The sequence below is a fragment of the Heterodontus francisci genome, chromosome 10 (assembly GCF_036365525.1).
Source record: "Heterodontus francisci isolate sHetFra1 chromosome 10, sHetFra1.hap1, whole genome shotgun sequence".
Classification (NCBI taxonomy): Eukaryota; Metazoa; Chordata; class Chondrichthyes; order Heterodontiformes; family Heterodontidae; genus Heterodontus; species Heterodontus francisci.
In genome coordinates, this window is record NC_090380.1 from 8,434,057 (window position 1) to 8,454,487 (window position 20,431).

Below are 20,431 nucleotides of genomic sequence, written 5' to 3' on the forward strand. Positions count from 1 at the left end.
CAACCCTGCGCTCTCCCCAGGACACACAAACCCTGCCCTCTCCCCAGATCACACACCCCTGCGCTCTCCCCAGGATACACAGCCCTGCCCTCTCCCCAGATCACACACCCCTGCCCTCTCCCAGGACACACACCCCTGCCCTCGCCCCTCGGACCAGGACACACACCGCTGCCATCTCCCCGAGGACCAGGACACACATCCCGGCCCTCTCCCCGGGTTCCAGGACACACACCCCTGCCCTCTCCCCAAAACAATCACCCCTGCCCTCTCCCCAGGAAACACACCCCTGCCCTCGCCCCAGGACACACACCCCTGCCCTCTCCCCAAGGACCAGGACACACACCCTGCCCTCTCCCCTTGGACCAGGAAACACACCCCTGCCCTCTCCACGCATACCAGGACACATACACCTGCCCTCTCCCCAAGGACCAGGACACACACACATGTCCCTGCCCCAGGACGCATACCCCTGCCCTTTCCCCAGGACACACACCTCTGCCCCCTCCCCAGGACCAGGACACACACCCCTGCCCTCTCCCCGGGTTCTAGGACACACACACGTGCCCTTCCCCAGGTTCCAGGACATACACCCCTGCCCTCTCCCCAGGACACACAGCCCTGACCTCCCCCCGAGACAAACAGCCCTGCCCTCGCTCCAGGACTCACAGCCCTGCCCTCTGCCCAGGACACGCACCCCTGCCCACACCCCGAGGACCAGGACACACACCCCTGCCCTCTCCCCAACTACCAGGACGCACACCCGTGCCCTCTCCCCTAGGACCAGGACACACACCCATGCCCTCGCCCCAGGACACACACCCCTGCCCTTCACCTTGGATCAGGAGACACACCCGGGCCCTCTCCACAGGACACACACCCCTGCCACCTCGCCTAGGACCAGGACACACACCCCTGCCCTTTCGCCGGGACATAAACCCCTGACCTCCCCCGAGGACCTGGACACACACCCCTGCCCTCTCCCCAGGACCAGGACACACACCCCCGCCCTCTCCCCAGGTTCCAGGACAAACACCCTTGCCCTCTCCCCAGGAACACGCCCCTGCCCTCTCCCCAGGTTCCAGGAAACACACCCCTGCCCTCACCCCAGGACACACAACCCTGCGCTCTCCCCAGGACACACAAACCCTGCCCTCTCCCCAGATCACACACCCCTGCGCTCTCCCCAGGATACACAGCCCTGCCCTCTCCCCAGATCACACACCCCTGCCCTCGCCCCTCGGACCAGGACACACACCGCTGCCATCTCCCCGAGGACCAGGACACACATCCCGGCCCTCTCCCCGGGTTCCAGGACACACACCCCTGCCCTCTCCCCAAAACAATCACCCCTGCCCTCTCCCCGGGTTCTGGGACACACATCCCTGCTCTCTCCCCAGGAACAGGACGCACACCACTGCTCTCGCCCCGGGACCAGGACACACACCCCTGCCCTCGCCCCAGGACACGCACCGCTGCCCTCTCCCCGAGGACCAGGACACACACCCCTGCCCTCGCCCCAGGAGACACACCCCTGCTCTCTCCGCGAGGACCAGGACACAGACCCAAACCCTCTCCCTGGGACCCAGTACACACACCCCTGCCCTCTTCGCTAGGGCCTGGTCACAGACCCCTGCCCTCTCCCCTAGGACCAGGAGACACATCCCTGCCCTCCCCCCGAGGACCAGGACACACACCCATGCCCTCTCCCCAGGACACACACCTCTGCGCCCTCCACAGGACCAGGTCACACACCCCTGCCTTCCCCAGGTTCCAGGACATACACCCCTGACCTCTCCCCAAGGACCAGGACACACACTCATGCCCCTGCCCCAGGACATAACCCATGACCTCTCCCCAGGAGACACACCTCTGCGCCCTCCAGAGGACCAGGACACACACCCCTGCCCTCTCCCCGGGTTTTGGACACACACCCCTGCCTTCACCAGGTTCCAGGACATACACCCCTGCCCTCTCCCCAGGACACACACCCCTGCCCTCTCCCCAGGACACACACCCTGCCCTCGCCCCAGGACTCACAGCCCTGCCCTCGCTCCAGGACTCACAGCCCTGCCCTCTGCCCAGGACACGCACCCCTGCCCTCCCCCCGAGGACCAGGACACACACCCCTGCCCTCTCCCCAAGGACCAGGACGCACACCCGTGCCCTTACCCCTAGGACCAGGACACACACCCATGCCCTCGCCCCAGGACACACCCCTGCCCTCCCACCTTGGACCAGGAGACACACCCGGGCCCTCTCGCCAGGACACACACCCCTGCCACCTCCCCTAGGACCAGGACACACACCCCTGCCCTCTCCCCAGGACACACACCCCTGCCCTCTCCCCAGGACCAGGACACACACCCCTGCCCTCTCCCCAGGTTCCAGGACAAAAACCCTTGCCCTCTCCCCAGGATCACGCCCCTGCCCTTTCCCCAGGTTCCAGGAAACACACACCTGCCCTCACCCCAGGACACACAACACTGCGCTCTCCCCCGGACACACAGCCCTGCCCTCTCCCCAGGACCCAGGACACACACCCCTGCCCTCACACCAGGACACACAAAACTGCGCTCTCCCCAGGACACACAGCCCTGCCCTCTCCCCAGGACCCAGGACCCAGGACACACACCCCTGCCACCTCCCCTAGGACCAGGACACACACCCCTGCCCTCTCCCCAGGACACACACCCCTGCCCTCTCCCCAGGACCAGGACACACACCCCTGCCGTCTCCCCAGGTTCCAGGACAAAAACCCTTGCCCTCTCCCCAGGATCACGGCCCTGCCCTTTCCCCAGGTTCCAGGAAACACACACCTGCCCTCACCCCAGGACACACAACACTGCGCTCTCCCCATGACACACAACCCTGCCCTCTCCCCAGGACCCAGGACACACACCCCTGCCCTCACACCAGGACACACAAAACTGCGCTCTCCCCAGGACACACAGCCCTGCCCTCACCCCAGGACACACACACCTGCCCTCTCACAAGGACACACACCCTTGCCCTCTCCCCAGGACCAGGACACACACCCCTGCCCTCGCCCCATGACACACTCCCCTGCCCTCCCCCTTGGACCAGGACACGCACCCCTGCCCTCTCCCCAGTACACATCCCTGCCCTCTCCCAAGGACACACACCCTTGCCCTCTTCCCAGGACCAGGACACAGACCCCTGCCCTTTTCCATGGGTTCCAGGACACACACCCCTGCCCTCCCCCTGGGACCAGGACACACACTCCTGCCCTCTCCCAAAGACACACACCCTTGCCCTCTCCCCAGGGCCAGGACACAGACCCCTGCCCTTTTCCATGGGTTCCAGGACACACACCCCTGCCCTCCCCCTGGGACCTGGACACGTACACCTGCCCTCTCCCCAGGACCAGGACACACACCCCTGCCCTCTCCCCAGGAAACACACCCCTGCCCTCGCCCCAGGACACACACCCCTGCCCTCTCCCCAAGGACCAGGACACACACCCCTGCCCTCTCCCCGAGGACCAGGACACACACCCCTGCCCGCTCCCCGCATACCAGGACACACACCCCTGCCCTCTCCCCTCGGACCAGGACACACATCCCGGCCCTCTCCCCGGGTTCCAGGACACACACCCCTGCCTTCTCTCCAGGATACACACACCTGCCCTCTCCTCTGGACCAGGACGCACACCACTGCTCTCGCCCCGGGACACACACCGCTGCCCTTTCCCCGAGGACCAGGACACACACCCCTGCCCTCGCCCCAGGAGACACACCCCTGCTCTCTCCCCGAGGACCAGGACACAGACCCAAACCCTCTCCCTGGGACCCAGTGCCCACACAACTGCCCTCTCCGCTAGGACCAGGTCACAGACTCCTGCCCTCTCCCCTAGGACCAGGAAACACACACCAGCCCTCTCCCCAGGACCCAGGACACACACCCCTGCCCTCACCCCAGGACACACACACCTGCCCTCTCCCAAGGACACACACCCTTGCCCTCTCCCCAGGACCAGGACACACACCCCTGCCCTCTCCCCAGGACACACTCCCCTGCCCTCTCCCCTAGGACCAGGACAGACACCCCAGCCCTCTTCCCAAGGACCAGGACACAGACACCTGCGCTCTCCCCTCGGACCAGGACACACACCCCTGCCCTCTCCCCTTGGACCAGGACACACAATCCTGCCCTCTCCCCGAGGGCCAGGACACAAACCCCGGCCCTCTCCCCGGGTTCCAGGACACACACCCCTGCCCTCTCCCCAGGACACACACGCCTGCCCTCTCCCCAGGACACACACTAATGCCCTCTCCCAAGGACACACACCCCTGCCCTCTCCCCAGGACCAGGACACACACAACTGCCCTCTCCCAAGGACACACACCGCTGCCCTCTCCCCAGGACCAGGACACACACCCCTGCCCTCTCCCCAGGACACACACCCCTGCCCTCGCCCCAGGACACACACCCCTGCCCTCCCCGCCAGGACCAGGACACACACACCTGCCCTCTCCCCTAGGACCAGGACACACACCCCTGCCCTCTCCCCGCATACCAGGACACACACACCTGCCCTCTCCCCAAGGACCAGGACACACACCCATGCCCCTGCCCCAGGATGCATACCCCTGCCCTCGCCCCAGGACACACACCCCTGCCCTCTCCCCAGGACACACTCCACTGCCCTCTGCCCTAGGACCAGGACACACACCCCGGCCCTATCCCCTTGGACCAGGACACACACACCTGCGCTCTCCCCTCGGACCAGGACACAGACCCCTGCGCTCTCCCCTAAGACCAGGACACACACCCCTGCCCTCTCCCCTCGTACAAGGATACTCACGCCGGCCCTCTCCCCAAGGACGAGGACACACACACCTGCGCACTCCCCTCGGACCAGGACACAGACCCCTGCGCTCTCCCCTCGCACCAGGACACAGACCCCTGCCCTCACCCCTTGGACCAGGACACAGGCCCCTGCCCTCTCCCCCAGTGCCAGGACACACAAGCCGGCCCACTCCCCGGGTTCCAGGACACACACCCCTGCCCTCTCCCCGAGGGCCAGGACACACACCCCGGCCCTATCCCCGGTTTCCACAACACACACACCTGCCCTCTCCCAAGGACACACATCCCTGCCCTCTCCCCAGAACCAGGACACACACCCCTGCCCTCTCCCCAGGAAACACACCCCTGCCCTCTCCCCGAGGGCCAGGACACACACCCCGGCCCTCTCCCCGGTTTCCACAACACACACACCTGCCCTCTCCCAAGGACACACACCCCTGCCCTCTCCCCAAGGACCAGGACACACACCCCTGCCCTCTCACCTAGGACCAGGACACACACCCCTGCCCTCTCCCCGCATACCAAGACACACACACCTGCCCTCGCCCCGAGGACCATGACAGACACCCCTGCCCTCGCCCCAGGAGACACACCCCTGCTCTCTCCCCGAGGACCAGGACACAGACCCAAACCCTCTCCCTGGGACCCAGTACGCACGCCCCTGCCCTCTCCGCTATGGCCTGGTCACAGACCCCTGCCCTCTCCCCTAGGACCAGGAAACACACCCCAGCCCTCTCCCGAGGACCCAGGACACACACCCCTGCCCTCACCCCAGGACACACACACCTGCCCTCTCCCAAGGACACACACCCTTGCCCTATCCCCAGGACCAGGACACACACCCCTGCCCTCGCCCCATGACACACTCCCCTGCCCTCTCACCTTGGACCAGGACGCACACCCCTGCCCTCTCCCAAGGACCAGGACACACACCCCTGCCCTCTCCCCAGGTTCCAGGACGCACACCCCTGCCCTCTCCCAAGGACCAGGACACACACCCCTGCCCTCTCCCCAGGACACACACCCCTGCCCTCTTCCCAGGTTCCAGGACGCACACCCCTGCCCTCTCCACCGGTTCCAGGAAACACACCCCTGCCCTCTCCCCAGGACACACACCCCTGCCCTCTCCCCAGGACACACACCCCTGCCCTCTCCCCAGGTTCCAGGACACACACCCCTGCCCTCTCCCCTAGGAACAGTACGCATACCCCTGCCCTTGCCCCAGGACACATACACCTGCCCTCTCGCCCAGTACCAGGACACACACCCAAGCCCTCTTCCCTAGGACCAGGACACACACCTCTGCTCTCTCCCCGAGTACCTGGACACACACCCCTGCCATCTCCCCTAGAAACAGGACGCATACCCCTGCCCTCTCCCCTAGGACCAGGACACACACCCCTGCCCTCTCCCCAGGTTCCAGGACGCACACCCCTGCCCTCTCCCAAGGACCAGGACACACACCCCTGCCCTCTCCCCAGGACACACACCCCTGCCCTCTTCCCAGGTTCCAGGACGCACACCCCTGCCCTCTCCACCGGTTCCAGGAAACACACCCCTGCCCTCTCCCCAGGACACACACCCCTGCCCTCTCCCCAGGACACACACCCCTGCCCTCTCCCCAGGTTCCAGGACACACACCCCTGCGCTCTCCCCTAGGAACAGTACGCATACCCCTGCCCTTGCCCCAGGACACATACACCTGCCCTCTCGCCCAGTACCAGGACACACACCCAAGCCCTCTCCCCTAGGACCAGGACACACACCTCTGCTCTCTCCCCGAGTACCTGGACACACACCCCTGCCATCTCCCCTAGAAACAGGACGCATACCCCTGCCCTCTCCCCTAGGACCAGGACACACACCCAAGCCCTCTCCCCAGGACCCAGGACGCACACCCCTGCCCACCCCCGAGGACCAGGAAACACACGCCAGACCTCTCCCCGGAACCCAGGACACACACACCTGCCGTCTCCCAAGGACACACACCCTTGCCCTCTCCCCAGGTTCCAGGACACGCACACCTGCCCTCTCCCCGAGGAACAGGATGCATACCCCTGCCCTCGCCCCAGGACACATACCCCTGCCCTCTCCCCATAACCAGGACACACACCCCTGCACTCGCGCCAGGACACACAGCCCTGCCCTCTCCCCTAGGACCAGGACACACACCCCTGCTCTCTCCCCGAGTACCAGGACACACACCCCTGCCCTCTCCCCTAGGAACAGGACACACACCCAATCCCTCTCCCCAGGACCCAGGACCCACACCCCTGCCCACTCCCCGAGGACCAGGAAACACACGCCAGCCATCACCCCGCGACCCAGGACACACACTCCTGCCTTCTCCCAAGGACACACACCCTTGCCCTCGCCCCAGGATCAGGACTCACACCCCTGCCCTCTCCCCAGGAAACACACCCCTGCCCTCGCCCCAGGACACACACCGCTGCCCTCTCCCAAGGACGCACACCCCTGCCCTCTCCCCAGGACACACACACCTGCCCTCTCCCCAGGACACACACACCTGCCCTCTCCCCAGGACAGACACACCTGCCCTCTCCCCAGGACTCACACCCCTGCCCTCTCCCCAGGACACACACCCCTGCCCTCTCCCCAGGACACACACACCTGCCCTCTCCCCAGGACACACACACCTGCCCTCTCCCCAGGACAGACACACCTGCCCTCTCCCCAGGACTCACACCCCTGCCCTCTCCCCAGGACACACACCCCTGCCCTCTCCCCAGGACACACACACCTGCCCTCTCCCCAGGACTCACACCCCTGCCCTCTCCCCAGGACACACACCCCTGCCCTCTCCCCAGGACACACACACCTGCCCTCTCCCCAGGACACACACACCTGCCCTCTCCCCAGGACAGACACACCTGCCCTCTCCCCAGGACTCACACCCCTGCCCTCTCCCCAGGACACACACCCCTGCCCTCTCCCCAGGACACACACACCTGCCCTCTCCCCAGGACTCACACCCCTGCCCTCTCCCCAGGACACACACACCTGCCCTCTCCCCAGGACTCACACACCAGCCCTCTCCCCAGGTTCCAGAACGCACACCCCTGCCCTCTCCCGAGGTTCCAGGACGCACGCCCCTGCCCGCTCCCAAGGACCAGGACACACACCCCTGCCCTCTCCCCCAGACGCAAACCCCTGCCCTCGCCCCAGGACACACACCCCTGCCCTCTCCCCTAGTTCCAGGACACACACCCCTGCCTCTCCCCAGGACACACACCGCTGCCCTCTCCACAGGTTCCATAAACACACCCCTGCCCTCTCCCCAGGACACACACCCCTGCCCTCTCATCAGGTTCCTGGACACACACCCCTGCCCTCTCCCCTTGGAACAGTACGCACACCCCTGCCCTCGCCCCAGGACACATACACCTGCCCTCTCCCCAGGACCAGGACACACACCCCTGCCCTCTCCCCAGGACAAACACCGCTGCCCTCTCCACAGGTTCCATAAACACACCCCTGCCCTCTCCCCAGGACACACACCCCTGCCCTCTCCCCAGGACACACACCCCTGCCCTCTCATCAGGTTCCTGGACACACACCCCTGCCCTCTCCCCTTGGAACAGTACACACACCCCTGCCCTCGCCCCAGGACACATAAACCTGCCCTCTCCCCAGGACCAGGACACACACCCCTGCCCTCGCGCCAGGACACACACCCCTGCCCTCTCGCCCAGTACCAGGACGCACACCCAAGCCCTCTCCCCTAGGACCAGGACACACACCCCTGCCCTCTCCCCGAGGAACAGGACGCATACACCTGCTCTCTTATCGCGGACCAGGACACACACCCCTGCCCTCTCCCCAGGTTCCAGGACGCACACCCCTGCCCTCTCCCCAGGTTCCAGGACGCACACCCCTGCCCTCTCCCAAGGACCAGGACACACACCCCTGCCCTCTCCCCAGGACACACACCCCTGCCCTCTCCCCAGGTTCCAGGACGCACACCCCTGCCCTCTCCCAAGGACCAGGACACACACCCCTGCCCTCTCCCCAGGTTCCAGGATGCACACCCCTGCCCTCTCCCAAGGACCAGGACACACACCCCTGCCCTCTCCCCAGGACACACACCCCTGCCCTCTTCCCAGGTTCCAGGACGCACACCCCTGCCCTCTCCACCGGTTCCAGGAAACACACCCCTGCCCTCTCCCCAGGACACACACCCCTGCCCTCTCCCCAGGACACACACCCCTGCCCTCTCCCCAGGTTCCAGGACACACACCCCTGCCCTCTCCCCTAGGAACAGTACGCATACCCCTGCCCTTGCCCCAGGACACATACACCTGCCCTCTCGCCCAGTACCAGGACACACACCCAAGCCCTCTCCCCTAGGACCAGGACACACACCTCTGCTCTCTCCCCGAGTACCTGGACACACACCCCTGCCATCTCCCCTAGAAACAGGACGCATACCCCTGCCCTCTCCCCTAGGACCAGGACACACACCCCTGCCCTCTCCCCAGGTTCCAGGACGCACACCCCTGCCCTCTCCCAAGGACCAGGACACACACCCCTGCCCTCTCCCCAGGACACACACCCCTGCCCTCTTCCCAGGTTCCAGGACGCACACCCCTGCCCTCTCCACCGGTTCCAGGAAACACACCCCTGCCCTCTCCCCAGGACACACACCCCTGCCCTCTCCCCAGGACACACACCCCTGCCCTCTCCCCAGGTTCCAGGACACACACCCCTGCCCTCTCCCCTAGGAACAGTACGCATACCCCTGCCCTTGCCCCAGGACACATACACCTGCCCTCTCGCCCAGTACCAGGACACACACCCAAGCCCTCTCCCCTAGGACCAGGACACACACCTCTGCTCTCTCCCCGAGTACCTGGACACACACCCCTGCCATCTCCCCTAGAAACAGGATGCATACCCCTGCCCTCTCCCCTAGGACCAGGACACACACCCAATCCCTCTCCCCAGGACCCAGGACGCACACCCCTGCCCACCCCCGAGGACCAGGAAACACACGCCAGACCTCTCCCCGGAACCCAGGACACACACACCTGCCGTCTCCCAAGGACACACACCCTTGCCCTCTCCCCAGGTTCCAGGACACACACGCCTGCCCTCTCCCCGAGGAACAGGATGCATACCCCTGCCCTCGCCCCAGGACGCACACCCCTGCCCACCCCCGAGGACCAGGAAACACACGCCAGACCTCTCCCCGGAACCCAGGACACACACACCTGCCGTCTCCCAAGGACACACACCCTTGCCCTCTCCCCAGGTTCCAGGACACACACGCCTGCCCTCTCCCCGAGGAACAGGATGCATACCCCTGCCCTCGCCCCAGGACACACACCCCTGCACTCGCGCCAGGACACACAGCCCTGCCCTCTCCCCTAGGACCAGGACACACACCCCTGCTCTCTCCCCGAGTACCAGGACACACACCCCTGCCCTCTCCCCTAGGAACAGGACACACACCCAATCCCTCTCCCCAGGACCCAGGACCCACACCCCTGCCCACTCCCCGAGGACCAGGAAACACACGCCAGCCATCACCCCGGGACCCAGGACACACACTCCTGCCTTCTCCCAAGGACACACACCCTTGCCCTCGCCCCAGGATCAGGACACACACCCCTGCCCTCGCCCCAGGACACACTCCCCTGCCCTCTCCCAAGGACACACACCCTTGCCCTCTCACCTTGGACCAGGACACACATCCCTGCCCTCTCACCTTGGAACAGGACACACACACCTGCGCTCTCCCCAGGACACACTCCCCTGCCCTCTCCCAAGGGCACACACCCTTGCCCTCTCACCTTGGACCAGGACACACATCCCTGCCCTCTCACCTTGGACCAGGACACACACCCCTGCCCTCTCCCCGAGGACCAGGACACACACCCCTGCCCTCTCCCCAGGACACACACCCCTGCCCTCTCCCCAGGACACACACCCCTGCCCTCTCCAAAGGGTCCAGGACAAACACCCCTGCCCTCTCCCCAGGTTCCAGGAAACACACCCCTACCCTCTCCCCAGGACACATGCCCATGCACTCTCCCCAGGTTCCAGGAAACATACCTTGGGCACCCCTATCACACACTTGCGCACCCTTGCGCACATTTACCGTCCCCTCGCACATGATAGGACGCACCGATCATCCTCTCAGGCACTGCTATCACCTCCTTGGGCACCCCGGTACACTCTTGGCCACCCCTAGCATACTCATGGCCAGCTTTAGCACACACATGGATACCCGCAAAACACACACATTGCCACTCCAGCACACATTTGGACATGCCTATTACACTCTGCGCACCCATAGCATACACTTGGCAACCCTAGCATATTCTGGGCACTCCTATCACACACTTGCCGTCACCTAGCACACTCTTGAGCACTCCCATCACACACTTGACCGTCTCTACCACATTCTTTGGCAGAACTAGCACTATTCTGGACTCACATGGCACAGTCTTGGCACTCCGATTACTCATTTGGGAATGTAAACGCACACCTGGGCAGCCCTAGCTGACGCTCGGACAGGCTAGCACATGTTTGGTCACCATTATCACAGTCCTGGGCACCCCTGTCACGCACTTGCTCACCAGGGGAAGGCATCAGTAGCCAGGTTCATGGCACCGTGGCTGGCTCTGCTGTTCGGAAGGGCGGGAAAAAGAGTGGAAGGGCTGTAGTCATAGGGGATTCGATTGCAAGGGGAAATAGGCGGTTCTGTGGTCAAAAACGAGACTCCCGAATGGTATGTTGCCTCCCAGGTGCACGGGTCAGGGATGTCTCAGATCGGCTGCAGAACATTCTGAAAGGGGAGGGTGAACGGCCAGTTGTCATTGTGCACATAGGCACCAATGATATAGATAAAAAACGGGATGAGGTCCTACAAGCAGAATTTAGGGAGTTAGGAGCCAAGTTAAAAAGTAGGACCTCAGAGGTAGTAATCTCAGGATTGCTACCAGTGCCACGTGATAGTCAGAGTAGAAATGAGAGAATAGTCAGGATGAATGCGTGGCTTGAGAGATGGTGCAGGAGGGAGGGGTTCAGATTTTTGGGACATTGGGACCGGTTCTGGCGGAGGTGGGACTATTACAAATTGGACGGTCTACACCTGGGCCGGACTGGAACCAAAATCCTTGGGGTTGCTTTTGCTAACGCTGTTGAGGAGGGTTTAAACTAATGTGGCAGGGGGATGGGAACCAAATGAGGAGGTCAGTGGACAGTAAGGAAGTAGTAACTGAAGCCTGCAAGGAACTAGATAATGAAGTCAGTGTGACTAAGGGAAAGAGTAGACAGGGAGCAGATGATGAACGCAAAGGGACTGGTTGTCTGAGGTGTATTTGTTTTAATGCAAGAAGTGTAGTAGGTAAGGCAGATGAACTTAGGGCTTGGATTAGTAACTGGGAGCATGATGTTATTGCTGTTACTGAGACTTGGTTGAGGGAAGGGCATGATTGGCAACTAAATATCCCAGGATATCGATGCTTCAGGCGGGATAGAGAGGGAGGTAAAAGGGGTGGAGGAGTTGCATTCCTGGTCAAAGAGGATATCACAGCTGTGCTGAAGGAGGGCACTATGGAGGACTCGAGAAGTGAGGCAATATGGGCAGAACTCAGAAATAGGAAGGGTGCGGTAACAATGTTGGGCCTTTACTACAGGCCTCCCAACAGCGAGCGTGAGATACAGGTACAAATGTGTAAACAGATTATGGAAAGATGTAGGAGCAACAGGGTGGTGGTGATAGGAGATTTTAATTTTCCCAACATTGACTGGGATTCACTTAGTGTTAGAGGTCTAGATGGAGCAGAATTTGTAAGGAGCATCCAGGAGGGTTTTCTAGAGCAGTATGTAAATAGTCCAACTCGGGAAGGGGCCATACTGGACCTGGTGTTGGGGAATGAGCCCGGCCAGGTGGTTGAAGTTTCAGTAGGGGACTACTTTGGGAATAGTGATCACAATTCCGTAAGTTTTAGAATACTCATGGACAAAGACGAGAGTGGTCCTAAAGGAAGAGTGCTAAATTGGTGGAAGGCCAACTACACCAAAATTCGGCAGGAGCTGGGGAACGTAGATTGGGAGCAGCTGTTTGAAGTTAAATCCACATTTGATATGTGGGAGGCTTTTAAAGAGAGGTTGATTAGCGTGCAGGAGAGACATGTTCCTGTGAAAATGAGGGATAGAAATGGCAAGATTAGGGGACCATGGATGACAGGTGAAATTGTGAGACTCGCTAAGAGGAAAAAGGAAGCATACATAAGGTCTAGGAGGCTGAAGAAAGACGAAGCTTTGAAAGAATATCGGGAATGTAGGACCAACTGAAACGAGGAATTAAGAGGGCTAAAAGGGGTCATGAAATATCTTTAGCAAACAGGGTTAAGGAAAATCCCAAAGCCTTTAATTCATATATAAGGAGCAAGAGGGTAACTAGAGAAAGGATTGGCCCACTCAAGGACAAAGGAGGAAAGTTATGCGTGGAGTTAGAGAAAATGGGTGAGATTCTAAACGAGTACTTTGCATCGGTATTCACCGAGGAGAGGGACATGACGGATGTTGAGGTTCGGAACAGATGTTTGATTACTCTAGGTCAAGTCGGCATAAGGACGGAGGAAGTGTTGGGTATTCTAAAAGGCATTAAGGTGGACAAGTCCCCAGGTCCGGATGGGATCTATCCCAGGTTTCTGAGGGAAGTGAGAGAGGAAATAGCTGGGGCCTTAACAGATATCTTTGCAGCATCCTTAAACACGGGTGAGGTCCCGGAGGACTGGAGAATTGCTAATGTTGTCCCCTTGTTTAAGAAGGGTAGCAGGGATAATCCAGGTAATTATAGACCGGTGAGCCTGACGTCAGTGGTAGGGAAGCTGCTGGAGAAGATACTGAGGGATAGGATCTATTCCCATTTGGAAGAAAATGGGCTTATCAGGATAGGCAACATGGTTTTGTGCAGGGAAGGTCATGTCTTACCAACTTAATAGAATTCTTTGAGGAAGTGACAAAGTTGATTGATGAGGGAAGGGCTGTAGATGTCATATACATGGACTTCAGTAAGGCGTTTGATAAGGTTCCCCATGGTAGTCTGATGGAGAAAGTGAAGTCGCATGGGGTCCAAGGTGTACTAGCTAGATGGATAAAGAACTGGCTGGGCAATAGGAGACAGAGAGTAGCAGTGGAAGGGAGTTTCTAAAAATGGAGACGTGTGACCAGTGGTGTTCCACAGGGATCCGTGCTGGGACCACTGTTGTTTGTGATATACATAAATGATTTGGAGGAAAGTATAGGTGGTCTGATTAGCAAGTTAGCAGACGACACTAAGATTGGTGGAGTAGCAGATAGTGAAGGGGACTGTCAGAGAATACAGCAGAATATAGATAGATTGGAGAGTTGGGCAGAGAAATGGCAGATGGAGTTCAATCAGGGCAAATGCGAGGGGATGCATTTTGGAAGATCCAATTCAAGAGTGAATTATACAGTAAATGGAAAAGTCCTGGGGAAAATTGATGTGCAGAGAGATTTGGGTGTTCAGGTCCATTGTTCCCTGAAGGTGGCAATGCAGGTCAATAGAGTGGTCAAGAAGGCATACGGCATGCTTTCCTTCATTGGACGGGGTATTGAGTACAAGGGTTTGCAGGTCATGTTATAGTTGTATAAGACTTTGGTTCGGCCACATTTGGAATACTGTGTGCAGTTCTGGTCGCCACATTACCAAAAGGATGTAGATGCTTTGGAGAGGGTGCAGAGGAGGTTCACCAGGATGTTGCCTGGTATGGAGGGCACTAGCCATGAAGAGATGTTGAGCAGATTAGGATTATTTTCATTTGAAAGACGAAGGTTGAGGGGGGACCTGATTGAGGTGTACAAAATCATGAGAGGTATGGACAGGGTGGATAGCAAGAAGCTTTTTCCCAGAGTGGGGGATTCAAATACTAGGGGTCACAAGTTCAAAGTGAAAGGGGAAAAGTTTAGGGGGGATATGCGTGGAAAGTTCTTTACGCAGAGGGTGGTGGGTGCCTGGAACGCGTTGCCAGCGGAAGTGGTAGACGCGGGCACGATAGCGTCTTTTAAGATGTATCTAGACAGATACATGAATGGGCAGGAAGCAAAGAGATATAGACCCTTAGAAAATAGGCGACAGGTTTAGATAGAGGATCTGGATCGGCGCAGGCTTGGAGGGCCGAAGGGCCTGTTCCTGTGCTGTAATTTTCTTTGTTCTTTGTTCTTTGTTCCTAGTACAATTTTGGGCACCCGTAGAACACTCGTGTCATTCTCTATCACAGTGTTTGACACCCTAGTTCGTTTTGGGAAAACTAATCACTCTCCATGGTATATTTCTCACACACTGGGCAAACCTCGCACCCTCTGGGCGCACCTAGTACACTCTTCATCACCCCTATCACACCCTTGAACGACCTTCGCAAAATTTGGGCACTCCTATCACGATCCTGGCACCAATAGAATACTCTTTTCATTTTCTGCTCTGCTCTTGGACAGCCCTAGCATGCTGTAGGAAAACAGAGAATGCAGTTTGGCACCTCTACCATGCACTGGGCTCCCCTGGCACTCACTCGTGCACACCTCGGACACTCTTAATCACACGTCGCACTCCCTTGTTATTCTCCAGTATACTCTTGCTCAGCTCTATCGCACTCTGTGCACGCTGATAACATTCTGTGCACACTGATCACTCACCTTGGCACTTCTGTCACCCTCGGAGCACCCCTAGTACACACTTAAACACCCCTGGCACTCAACTGAAAAACCTGAGCACAATCTGGTTACACCTATCACACAGTTGCCTTCACCTAGACACTTGGGCACAACAAGCAACCCCATGGGCATCTCGAATACACACTTGGGTACCCCAAGTACGCATTTGGGCACTCCAGCACACTCTTGCTCACCCCATTATACACTTGCTATTTCCTAGCACATTCTTGGGCATACTTAGAACACAGGGCGGCGCAGTGGTTAGCACCGCAGCCTCACAGCTCCAGCGACCCGGGTTCGATTCTGGGTACTGCCTGTGTGGAGTTTGCAAGTTCTCCCTGTGTTTGCGTGGATTTCCTCCGGGTGCTCCGGTTTCCTCCCACATGCCAAAGACTTGCAGGTTGATCGGTTAATTGGCCATTATGAATTGCCCCTCGCATAGGTAGGTGGTAGGGAAATATAGAGACAGGTGGGGATGTGGTAGGAATATGGAATTCGTGTAGGATTAGTATAAATGGGTGGTTGATGGTCGGCACAGACTCGGTGGGTCAAAGGGCCTGTTTCAGTGCTGTATCTCTAAACTAAACTAAACTGTTGGACACACCGAAGACATGCTTCTTTACACTGAGCACATTGTTTGTCACCTTTAGCATACACTGGGCACCCCTATCACGCATCTTTGCACCCCATCAAACTCCTGGACACCACTATCACACGACTGGGCAAGCCTAGCATTATCTGCACACACTTGCCATCACGTATCACCCTCTTGGGCTCCCCTGGGACACACTGCTGCAACCTTATCACACGTTTGGGCATCCCTAGCACACTGCTGCCATCCCCTAGTTCACTCATGGGCACCCATAGCACCTTTTTGGCATGCCAAGCACCAATTTGGGCAATCCTATCCCATTGGCACCCATTGCACACGCAGGGGCGGCACAGTGGTTAGCACCACTGCCTCTCAGCTCCAGTGACCCGGGTTTGGTTATGGGTACTGCCTGTGTGGAGTTCGCAAGTTCTCCCTGTGACTGCGTGGCTTTCCGCTGTGTGCTCTTGTTTCCTCCCATACCCAAAGACTTGCAGGTTGATAAGTAAATTAGCCATTGCAATTGCCCCTAGTGGAGGTAGGTGGTAGGAGAATTGTCGGGATGTGATAGGGAATAGGGGCTTAATGTAGTATTAGTATAAATGGTTGGTTGTTGGTTGGCACATACTCGGTGGGTCGAAGGGCCTATTTCAGTGCTCTACGACTTGGATATCCTCACACACCCCTGCCAGCTCTAATCACATGTTTGGAAACCCCTAATGCTCTCTGAACGCACCTAGCACCCACTTGGTCACCCCAAAAACTTGTTTGGGCACATCAATCACACACTTGGGCACCCCTAGAACACTTCTGGGCACACCAGCACTCTGTTGGACAAACGTTGCACACTCTAGCCCTCCCGTAGCACATGGTTGGCCATCTGTATCATACTCTGATCACCCCGAGCACACACATGGTCACCCCTCCTACATGCTTTGGCACAGCAATCACACCCCTAGCCACTTTTGACACACCAACACACTGTTGGGCATACCGAACATACTCTTACCATCCCCTGCAACACACTTGGGCACACCTAGAATATCCTTGGGCTCACCTAGAACACTCTTGGGCACCACTATCATGCTCCTGGACAGCACTGGCACACACTTGCAATACCCGAATAATCTCTTAGGCACAACTATTCGCTCTGGGCACCCCTGCCACGCTCATTGGCAAGCAGAGAAGATTCGGGCTGCTGCTATCCCTAAAATAGACTTGGGCACCCCTAGTACACTCTTAGGTGCAATGGCCACTCTCTTGGTCACAACTACCAAACTCTTGGGCAGACCAGTCACATTCTTGGGCACAGCTACAACGAACTTACCATCACGTAGCGCACTTTTGGGCACCCCTAGCATGCTCTTGGGCACCCATAGCATGCTCTTGGGCATACCAGCACTCAATTACTCATTCCTAGTACACTCTTGGGCACCGATAGAACACCCTTGTCATTCTCTAGCACACTCTTAGACAACCCTAGCAGACTCTGGGTGAACTGAACACGCTCTTTTTCACCTCTAATACACACAGGGTTCCTGGAGCACACTCTTGTGCAACTTAGCACGCACTTGGAAATCACTGGCACACTCTTGCCATCCCCTTGTACACTCTTGGGCACACCAGAACAACCATTATAATCTTGGCGTTACTAGTGCACAATTGGGCACCCCAAGTACGCTGTCGGGTCCTCTCATGGCACACCTGGGTACCCCTACCACACAGTTGGGTAACCCTAGAACATTCTGGACTATCCTAGCACACACCTACCACAACCTATCACACTCTGGGCACTCGAAACACACGTTTGGGCAAAGCTGCCCACTCTTGGGCAGCACTAGCAGACAATTGGACGCCCAAGCACACACTTACTATCCGCTGGCACATGCTTGATAATGCCTCGCAGTCTTAGGCACCAGTAGCACACACCTATCATCCTCTAGCAAACTCTTGGACAGTCCTCGCATACTCTTGGGAGACTGAACATTCTCCTTGGTACGTCCATCACACACTGGGCACCCCTAGAACACTTTTGGGCACTCCAGTACTTTCTTGGATGACCTAGAACACTCTTGCCACCTCCTCGCACACTCCTGGGCACACTTAGAACATACTTCAGCACACCTTGGACATTCTTCTGAACCCCTATCACAATCTAGGCGCGCTGAGCATGCTCTTTGGCACCTCTAGCATATACGGGTCACCGCTAGCATACTTCTGTGCATGGCCAGCACACAATTGGACAATATTATCACACATTTGGGCAACCCAAGTACACCTGGGCACTCTTAGCACACACTTTTGATCACCTATCACACTCAATTCTGCAACTCTAGCACACGCTTGAGCACCATCACCACACTGCTGCCCTCCCATAGCTCACTCTTACGGACGCATGGAACATTCTTGGGCACACCAAGAATAATTTGGGCATGATAGGCACACTTTTGGGCAACACTTGCTCCCACCTTGGCACACTGGTCACACTCTTGGGCATCCCTTTCACACACTTGGGAACTCCTATTCCTGTCTGGGCAACCCTAGAACACTCTTGGCAACATTACGGGACACTTGTACACCCATAGCCCACACATGAACAAACCTAGCCATATCTGGACACTTCTATCACACATTTTCCATCACCTAGTACACACTTGACAACCTGTACCACTTTCCTGGGCACACTGATCACCTCCTTGACCATCTTTAGCATCCACCTGGGCAACCCATGAATACTTGGGCACACCAGCCTCTCTTGGACACATCTACAACAATCTTGGGTACACCCAGAACGATTGTGGGCACCTGTACCATGCTCATGGGCACGCCTATCACACACTTGCTCACTCCTATCACACTCTTGGACACTTGCAGCACACCCGTGCATTCCTTGAGCACATAATCTTGGACAACCTTCGCACACTCTGGGCACACTGATCACTCTCTTTGGCGCATTTATCATTCACTGTGTTCCCCTAGCACACCCTTGTTAACCCCTGCATCACTTTAACACAACTGGAACACACTTACCATCCTCAAGTACACTCTTGGGCACCCCACAGCACACTCTGGCACACCTATTACGCTCTTGGGCAACCCTAGAACAGTGTGGGCATTCCTAGCACTCACTTACCATCACCTAATACACTGTTGGGCAAATCTAGAACACTCTTGGGCACCTCCATGACACTCTTGAGCACCACTACCAAACTCATTTGCACTCCTATAGAATTCTAGAGAACACCTATAACAAACTTGCTCACTCTTATCACACACTTGGGCTTACGTAGCACACTCTTGTCATTCCGTCTCACGCTCTTGAAAGCCCTAGCACCTTCTGGGCACCCCAACACACACTTGAACAATCTAGCACAATCTGGGCACTCCTGGCACATATTGCCTTCACCTACTACACTCTTGGGCACCCCTAGTACACTCTTGGGCACAGCATCGCACCCTTGGACACCACTATCACACGGGTGGGCAACCCTATCACATTCTGGACACACCGAGCATACACTTGCCCTCACTGAGCACACTCTGGGGCACCCGTAGAACGATTCTGGGCAACCTCAGCACAATTTGGGGCACGCCCATCATTCTCTTGAGCACACCTGTCACACTCTTGCCAACCCCTAGCACACCCTTGGCCACCCCTAAAACACTCTTGCCCCCCCCCCACTCCACCACTACCATCCCAGCATGCTCTTGGGTACCTCAAATACCCACTTGCTCACTACAAGCATACTGTGGAAACTCTGAACACACATTTCGGCAAACTAGTCCACTCTCGAGCACACATAGCAGACACTTGGAAACATGGACACATACTTGCAATCCCCTGGTACATGTTTGGTCAACACTGGCACACACTTGTTCACCCCTATTACTCTATTGGACACACCTTGAACACTCTTGGGTAGACCTAAAGGCTCCTTTGCAGCCCTAGCAGACACTTGCCCACTCGTTTCATGCACTTGCGCACCTGCAGCACACTCTTGTCATTTTCTAGCACACACTCTTGGACAACCCAAGTACTTTCTGTGCACACAGCACGATCTTTGTTACCTCTAGCGTGCACTGTGCTCTTGTCCACACCACAACGCTCATGGACACCAGTGGCACACTTTGGACATGCCAAATGCACACTTGGGCACCCCTAGTACACTCCTAGGCATGCATTTTCACCAACTTAGGCTCACCTACTGCACTCTTGGGCAAACCTAGATCATTCTGGGCACCCCTATCACACACTTGCCATCACCTAGTACATTCTTTGGCACCCCTAGTACACTCTTGGTCATC